General features: G+C 39.7%; 1 pseudogene; it reads left to right on the forward strand.

Annotated features, from left to right (window-relative positions):
• Window positions 1–3,026: 3,026 nt before the first annotated feature.
• LOC104430081 lies at window positions 3,027–7,373 on the forward strand (annotated as a pseudogene).
• The last annotated feature ends 1,714 nt before the right edge of the window (window positions 7,374–9,087 follow it).

The following is a 9,087-nucleotide window of genomic DNA, read 5'->3' on the forward strand; positions in this document are numbered from 1 at the left end:
AGGCTTGGACCTTGTGTGCACTAGAGCGGAGGGTTCAAGGGCAAAAACCTCCCGCTCTAGGCAGTTGAGGACAGCAGGTCGATGCCACTTAGTCCCACCATGGCCAATGGGCTAAGTCCTACCGAATCAATAAGGTTACCATCCCACGAATTTTGAAAGTATGGAGGTGCCTTACCAAGGTGGTAATTCCTCTCCCTAAACAAATTTAGTTAGAACCTAAAACATTTGATTGCATATTCATCGGTTATGCTCAAAATAGCAAGCATACAAATTTTCGATTCACAAATTTGTAAATTTGAAAATCCATGCCAACAATATCCTAGAATTAAGAGATTCTGAATTTTGTGAGGATATATATCTTGGGAAAAAAATCAAGATGAACCTTCTCAAAAGAGACTTTAGAAAATCAAAATTTGAGAAGGATGAAGTTGAGGCCGAAGAGCCAAACTTCGAAGGAGCAAAAGGTCGCAGATTGAAAAATGTTTTGAACCTAATTTTTTGACATAGATGTTGAAGCCTCAAATGTTGTAATACGTATGATGCAATAACATCAATTAGGATATCTATTGTTATAACTTTTCTATACAATTTGCACAGATTCTAATGAACCGAAATTGACTAGTGAATATGTGTTCACGTTAGGATGTGTCTCGGTAATGTGAAAATCCTCAAAGAAAACTTCAATAGTGCACTCCACAATGGAATTTAAGTTTACTGGTTAATGTGCTAAAGAAGCAAAGTGGCTTCGAAATGTTTTAGAGGATGTTCCGTTGTGGCCAAAACCTATGCTTGTGTTATGCATTCACTGTGACAATCAAGCAACAATTGCAATGGCTAAAAATGTGATATATAACAGTAAATTTACACACATTCGTCAAAGATATAATAGTAAGGCAGTTGCTCTTAAATGGAATAATTTCTTTAGACTTTGTAAGGTCAACATAAATCATTGCGTATCTGTTAACAAAAGGTTTGTTAAAACCACGGGGATTCGCTCCAATGGCCACCCTTCTAACATGGAAGGGGGAGGTGAGGGGTTCAAATCCCCACCTTCTCAGGGGGGATGGGGTGGGGACGTGTAAGTTTTAAGAGTGGGTTTCGACTCCCACGCCCTGCAAGAGGCAGGGCAAAAGTCTGAGAGTGAGTGTAGAGTAGGAACAAAGTAGGACTGACAAAAAAAAAAACCAAAAGGTTTGTTAAGAGAGCAAGTAAATTGCATATCAAGGGGAGTAGGGTTAAAAGTCTAAACTTAATAAAGAGACTCCCACGTGGAAATCTAACCCAACAATTGGAGATCCCATGGACTAGGTTCAGTTGGGCAATGTAAATTTTGGAAACTTTAGTATGAGCATTGTCTCACATATGTATGATGCAATAGTGTTTCCAACAATGTTTTAAGAGTACATTTATATGTTTAATGATTCATATAGCTTGGACTACAATATCCTAGTAAGGTATGGATGGATATCTTTGATAAAAATATACCTATATGTGTAGAGCCAGCCGACTCTATGAAAAATCATAAAGAAAAGAAAAAGAAAAATAATTTAAAATTAACATTTTCTTTAGAGGAAAAATGCCCTTGACCGGTCTAAATATTTAGCTATAGTCAAGTGCTTATTTAAAATAGTCATGACCACTTCGGGCCCTTATTTGATATAAAATCTACTTCAAACTATTATTTGAGAACGTGATGGCACTTTAGACCCTTATCTAGAATTTTCCTAAAGATTAAAGCTTCATTTATTTCACGGAAAATAAATGGTTTGGAAAATATTTTTCAAAAAAATATCATTGCTTGAAATAATTAGTAAATGAAAAATGTTTTCATTAGTGATAAAAATTTATATCTAAGTATTTTTGTAAATGATAAAAATATATATCGTTGATTCATTTTTGTAGTCGATACAAGCAGTCAATTTTAGAAAAATATTTTTCAAATTATTCATCTTCTATGAAAGATCCGAAACGAGTGACATCAAGTCGGTTCACAAAAAAAAAGAAAATAATGAATGATATTATTAAAAGGGTCCTCAAAGATTAAATGCGGAAAAATGCAGCCTAGCATAAGAATGCAAGACCGTGCAATAAAGATATTCATGATTAGGTGTCAAATTATGTCATCAACATATTCGATCTTTACTTTTCATGAAGCGCACAAGGGTTTTCTGGACAAAAAATTTAGGTGTAAACACAGGCCAACCGCCTTGGTGATCATGTGTCTAATCATAGGGCTAGCGACGGTTCATCCCTTCACATTCCTACACAACCTGACTTGAGATGAAAAGGTCACTATTGGCGTGAGTAGCCACATTTTTCATCAAATTATTGTGATGGATAACGAATCACATTATGTAAATTTCATGTAGGAGTCATAATGTTAGATCTTAAGACAAAAGAGCATTAAGCTTCTGCATGATTTCTCCTCAAGTCATTCTTTAACTAAATCTTGATTGAAAAAAGTACAATTACCTTGTACCTTTAGTGAAAGTTTTCCAGTAATCATGGTCACAAAAAGTTTCACAATTTATAACCCATAATGTATGATCATGTATGTATCGTGTTTGACGTTAGGAAACTCGAAATATCAAGAGGTGAATTGCAATTATCCAAATAAAAAAGATAAACACTAAAAAGAAAACGAAAATTTCGTAAATCATCATTCAGCAAACAACATAAAAAAGCGACATTTCCGTTGGTTTCGCTCGTCGATCACACTCGCGCCTCTCCCGACCCTCGCGCACGTGGCGAATCTTGCTCGATCGGCACACGAGCGCGGACCGGACCAGAATTTCTCTCCGAGAAAGGCGGAGAAACGAAAGGATGAGCACGTGAGAAGCGCGTGAGCCGGCCCCGCCAAGTTGGAATTTCCCCAGTCTCGCGGGCACCTAATTTACTCCACACCCAAAAAGAAAAAGAAGGCTACCTTCTCGTCGTCTTCGTCTTTCTGAGGAATCAGACAGGGATGGGATTGGAAGACCAGACGTGGGAAGTCCTCTGCCTCTCTTTGCGTTGTTGATCCTTCCGCTCTCTCTCTCTCTCTCTCTCTCTCTCTCTCTCTCTCTCTCTAGCCGAAAACATGCGGAGTAGCAGAGACCATCATCGCCGTCTCCCGCCTCTTTTTGCGTTGTTGATCTTCTTGTACCTGCTGTCATCGCAGTCGGCCGTTCGCGCGTCGATCGGAGAAGGCGAGGGGACGCCTGGCGTGGTTGGGTACGGATACACAGTCGGGTCCGTGGCCGTCGACGCGTCCAGAACGGCGTTAACAGCCGGGCTCCGCCTCGTCAATGCGACCTCCGTATACGGGCCTGACGTCGAGAACCTCCGCCTCGTTGCCAGGTCCAGAGCAAAACTTCACTCTTATTTTAGTATTTTTGCTAGATTCATTTTTACAATCGACATATATGCGCAAAAAAAAAAAAAAAAAAAAAACGTTAGTTTATATATATATATATATATATATATATATATATATATATATATATATAGTTGAAATCATTCTATTGTACAAAATTTAATTAAACAATGAAAATAAATATTAGTAATAATACACGATAAAAATTCATAGTATAAATATGCTTAAAAAAAAGGAGAAAAATATTTCGATTTTTCAAATTATCCTAAGAAGGTTGTTGCTGGAAAGAAAATAATCAAATTTCGATATTGAAACACCTGCAAGATTAAATTAAAGTGATAGTTTATATATATGTTATATTTGCAAGATAAATAATTAAGTATATTTTAATGGGTAATTTTTGCTGACGTCATCACGGTTCTCCTTCCAGCTTCGAAGCGAGCGGACGTCTTCGAGTCCGTATCACAGACGCCGACCGCCGCCGATGGGAAGTCCCCGACGACCTCATCCCTCGCCGATCTCCCTCCTCCCCGCCGAACCCCGACTCCACCACCACCGCCGTCCCCCTCCAGATCCCACCGCCGCCTCTCTGCCGCCTCCTCCGACCTGGTCTTCGACCTCCGCAACGCCACCCCCTTCTCCTTTGCCGTCTCCCGCCGCTCCTCCGGCGACATCCTCTTCGACACCTCCACCTTCGACCCCTCGGCCTTCCTCGTCTTCAAGGACCAGTACCTCCAGCTCTCCTCCTCCCTCCCTCCCGACCGCTCCTCCCTCTACGGGATCGGAGAGCACACGAAGCCGTCACTCCGGCTCCAGCCCAACCAAACTCTTACTCTCTGGAACGCCGACACATTCAGCTTGACCCCGATGTCAACCTGCAGGGGTCGCATCCGTTTTACATGGACGTCAGGTCGTCCGTGGGTGGTGGTGGCGGAGGCAGAGGAGTTGGGGCGGGCACGAGCCACGGCGTTCTGTTGCTGAACAGCAATGGCATGGACGTCGTGTACACTGGCGATAGGATCACTTACAAGGTTATCGGTGGGGTGTTGGATTTGTATTTCTTCCAGGGGCCATCGCCAGAGGCAGTCATGGAGCAGTACACCGAGCTCATTGGCCGGCCGACCCCAATGCCATACTGGTCCTTCGGTATCTGGTTTTGATGAGTTTCTTTATTGTTGTTGCTTACGTTTTGATGAATTTGATTCCACCATTGTTCATCGGCTTCCAGCTTATTTTGCAATCCCTTTGAGATTTTGAGCTTGACTGTGTGGTGGTAGTATCTAACATAATGATTTTGAATTCGGTATGCTGGTTTTTATGTATTGCTTGATGCTGACATTTTGATGAATTTGATTCCAATGTTGTGCTTCGGCTTCTGTAGCTTATTCTGCAGTAAATATGAGATTTTGAGCATAACTATGCGGTGGTCGTATATAATATAAAGACGATAGAATTGAAGATTCTGAGTTCATTGCCCTTGAATTGCATTATGAGTTTATTCTCTCACGGAGATGACACTAGTCAGACTTTGCATGTTATGCTCAATAGGGAACAAATCTTAAAGGCGTGTTATTATCCATTGAAAACCACTGTTTCCCGATCCCCAGCTGATCCTACCACAGTGCTCACTGATGTTCAAGAAATGTGGTCGCTTTACTTGTATATATTGCTAGGCGTAGATCAGTTGTAAAGTTTGATTCACGGTAGATGGCTTCTTCTGCATGTGTTACTTAACTAGTTTGAAATGTTAGTTCTATTGATAAAGTATCATTGATTTACTTTCAAGGATTTCATCAATGCCGGTGGGGTTACAAGAATGTCTCAGACTTAGAGGGCGTGGTAGCTGGTTATGCAAAAGCTAATATTCCACTGGAAGTTATGTGGACCGACATTGATTATATGGATGCAAACAAGGACTTCACTCTTGACCCTATCAATTTTCCAGTGGAAAAGATGAAAGAATTTGTCAGCAGCCTTCACGAGAACGGTCAAAAGTATGTCCTGATACTTGATCCAGGTATGCTGGTGCCGAAATGCTTGTGGTCAAAACTTGGTCCTTTTATTTCTTACAAATTGCCATCTTAATAATACTTTCCTTTTCTTTTGAATGGGTGATCTTTAACAGGCATTAGTGTTAACGAGACATATGGGACCTACATCAGGGGGATGCAAGCCGACATCTTCATCAAGCGTGAGGGAGTGCCATATTTAGGTGTTGTTTGGCCAGGGCCAGTGTACTTCCCTGACTTTCTTCACCCATCTAGTGAGAGTTATTGGGGTGGGGAGATAAAGTGATTTCACGATGTTCTTCCATTTGATGGCCTATGGCTCGACATGAACGAGTTGTCCAACTTCAATGATTCTCTGCCTCTTCCTTCCAGTCTTGACAATCCTCCCTACAAAATGAACAATGCAGGAGTTCATCGGCCCATCAACAACAGAACTATCCCTACAACGTCACTTCATTTTGGAAATATTTCAGAATACAATGCTCATAACCTCTATGGACTCTTGGAAGCCAGAGCAACAAACAAGGCCTTAGTCAATGTTACTGGTAAAAGGCCATTCATTCTCTCGAGATCGACTTTTCTAAGCTCTGGCAAACACACTGCACACTGGACTGGAGACAATGCCGCCACATGGGATGACTTGGCTTACTCAGTTCCTACAATTTTAAATTTTGGGCTCTTCGGAATTCCAATGGTAGGAGCTGATATATGCGGTTTCTTCAGGGACACAACCGAAGAGCTCTGCAACCGATGGATTCAAGTAAATATCTTCCATGCCTTTTCTTAATTTATATTAACTGAAGTGCTATCCAACCGAGTAGCTTTAAGCCTTTCTTGATTTGTATTTAGACATAGGAGTTGATCAATTTTCTTCTCTTTTTTCTTAGGGGGGCGGGGAATTTTACTCCCTTTTAAAGGCATAAATAAACTACATAAATTTTCTTTAGGGTGAGGGGAAGTTTGGGTATCTTTTATGCTAGTAATTCATGTTATGTTGAATATGTCAAGTAGCGACAGAATAGAGGTGTAAATCATGTTTTTTTGTGGTACACCTTTAAGCATTTATTTTAGAGCATTTATTGATGCAGCTAGGGGCCTTTTATCCCTTTTCAAGGGACCACTCTGAAAAGTATGCTATTCATCAAGAGCTCTATCTCTGGGATTCTGTCGCTGCATCCGCCAGGAAGGTGCTCGGGCTTCGTTATCGCTTGCTCCCATACTTGTATACCTTGATGTATGAGGCATCTAGAAAGGGATGCCCATTGCCCGGCCCCCTGTTTTTCTCATTCCCTGAGGATAAGATGACTTACCATATCAATTCCCAGTTCTTAATTGGTAAGGGTGTGATGGTGACTCTGACAATAACGGTGCCAATACAGTGGATGCTTATATCCCAAGTGGAAACTGGTTCGATCTCTTCAATTACTCAAATTCAGTGAGTACAACTTCAGGAATGAATGTGATGCTCAATGCACCACCCGATCATCCTCATGTGCATGTAAGGGAAGGTAATATATTGGCCATGCAAGGAGAGGCCATGACTACGGAAGCAGCTCGGAGAACACCATTCGAGCTGTTAGTTGTGGTTGATGAGAATGGGAATAGCTCAGGACAAGTGTTCTTGGACGATGGAGAGGATGTTGAAATGGGAGGGAAGGAAATAAGTGGACTTTGGTGAAGTTTTATTGTGAGAAAACAGGGAATGATGTTGTTGTCAGATCAGAAGTTGTTAATGGGGAATTTGCTCTAATTGAGAAGTGGGCAATTGACAAGGTGACCATTCTAGGATTGAAAAAAGGAATTAGGATGACGAAACTGAGAGGGCATGAGTTATACAATGAAGTAGAAGCAAGCTCCGTGCAGAGAACAGTGACAATAGCGGGAAAATCGAGTGGTGGTGAAGAGTTTGTGATTGTTGAAGTCTCACGATTATCACTTCCTTTAGGAAAGACATTCAAGTTGGAAGTTAAATTGCACCAATCCTAAGATGAAACATTATTAGAAGAAACCGGTCAAAATGAAGAACGAAAGCAAGTCTTTAATAAGTTTGTGTTTCTAAAAGGATAAAGCCCCCCAGTATCTAGCCACTACTTGCCATCACTGGCTCTTTCTTTTCATCATTTTGATGGGATTGTGCGGATTGTGAACTGCTTAAGATCCCTAGATAAAATTTCCTCATTTTTATTTTCTCTTTTAAAGAATATTTTGAAAAAAAGAAAGAAATTGGGTATTCTTAGAAAATCATGTAAAGAAACTCTAAAATCATGACAAATTGTTCAATTAGTCCCAAACTTGCTATGCGGATGTTAATTTTATTGTAACTTTTTCAATTTTTTCAATTTAATCTTAAAATCATTGCATGAGATTCTGGTGTGGTCCATCAGAGAATTATCATAAAAGGCCTAAATCAATAGCCAGTGTATCAATTCTATCAAGAATTTTCTATTTTTGCCAATTCAATCTTAATTTTTGTTTTTGTTTACAATTGTGCTAATTTAATCCATATCATATATTTTGGCTAGCCGACGTCGGTGTGGATACCCGCCGGCCAATTGACATTAACATGGATAATTTTTAATAATATTTTTAAACTTTAAAAAAGAAATTCCTTTTCTTTTCCCTTTCTTTTTTTTTCTTTTCTTCCTTCTTTACCTTTTCTCCACGGCTTGCTAGTGAGCCTCTAACGAGGGTTAGGAAGCCCTCACCAACTGCGACGGAGTCGCCGCTCTCACCCGATTTGGGCAAAATCGCCTCACCTACAGCCCCTAGGTCTTACTATGCAGAAAAATAGAAAAAGAAGGAAGAAAGTGATAAGGATAAAGATAAAGATAAAGATTATAAAATTAATTAAAAATCGAAAAATAAAATAAATTATTATTACAAATTGTCCACATTAGTGTTGGTGATTTAAAATTTGCAGGATGGACTGAATTAACATACTTACAAAAATTTAGGATTGAATTACAAATTACAATAGGCTTAGGATTTTTTTTTGTAATTTTTCATGGTCCATTTGGCCAACTTTCGCCAATGTGGTAGTGGGGCTGCCAATGACTAGACCATCACGCTAGTAATTTCTTCCGAAAATTAATCGAAAGGATTATAGTGGAGTTTCGCTCAAATGTTCAAGACTAAATTGATAAATTAAAAAATTTATAAATGAAATGGTACCCGTAAAACAAGTTTAGGATCAATTGAGTAATTTTCTTTCCAGATAAGACTTAAATGACGTTGGTTATCTTTAATACATAATATATGTTTGTACAAATCTTTGGAATTAATGTGAACTAGTTCGCTAAGAATAATCGAAATAACTTTTCTAAGCCATCTAATTTTCTTAGAGCAGAGACCAACATTCGATACGAAGTTTCCCCACAACAGAAACGAGTCCTAACAATTAATGTCATGCTGCCTTGTGCATATTACTAAAATAGGACGAATTCCCATGAATTATCTAAAACATTTCGCCGGTTACATTAGTGAGTCAAAGCTATAGTCAGAAAAGTTTACAGTTATCCACGTTTTTACTAAAAGTAATCCTTATGTCTATATGAATCTGAATTGAAACTGTCTATGCGATTGGTGCTAGGGGGTTTGCAAGAGAGTAGGTGCAAGCTATGGATCCGACATGGCTAGATAGGTAGGGCTGCATTTGGTTGTCCAGATTTGAGTCCGAATAGAATTATCTTGTCCCGTGCATGGCGACGACCTCTAGACTGAATA

Source organism: Eucalyptus grandis, chromosome 5 (assembly GCF_016545825.1).
Source record: "Eucalyptus grandis isolate ANBG69807.140 chromosome 5, ASM1654582v1, whole genome shotgun sequence".
NCBI lineage: Eukaryota > Viridiplantae > Streptophyta > Magnoliopsida > Myrtales > Myrtaceae > Eucalyptus > Eucalyptus grandis.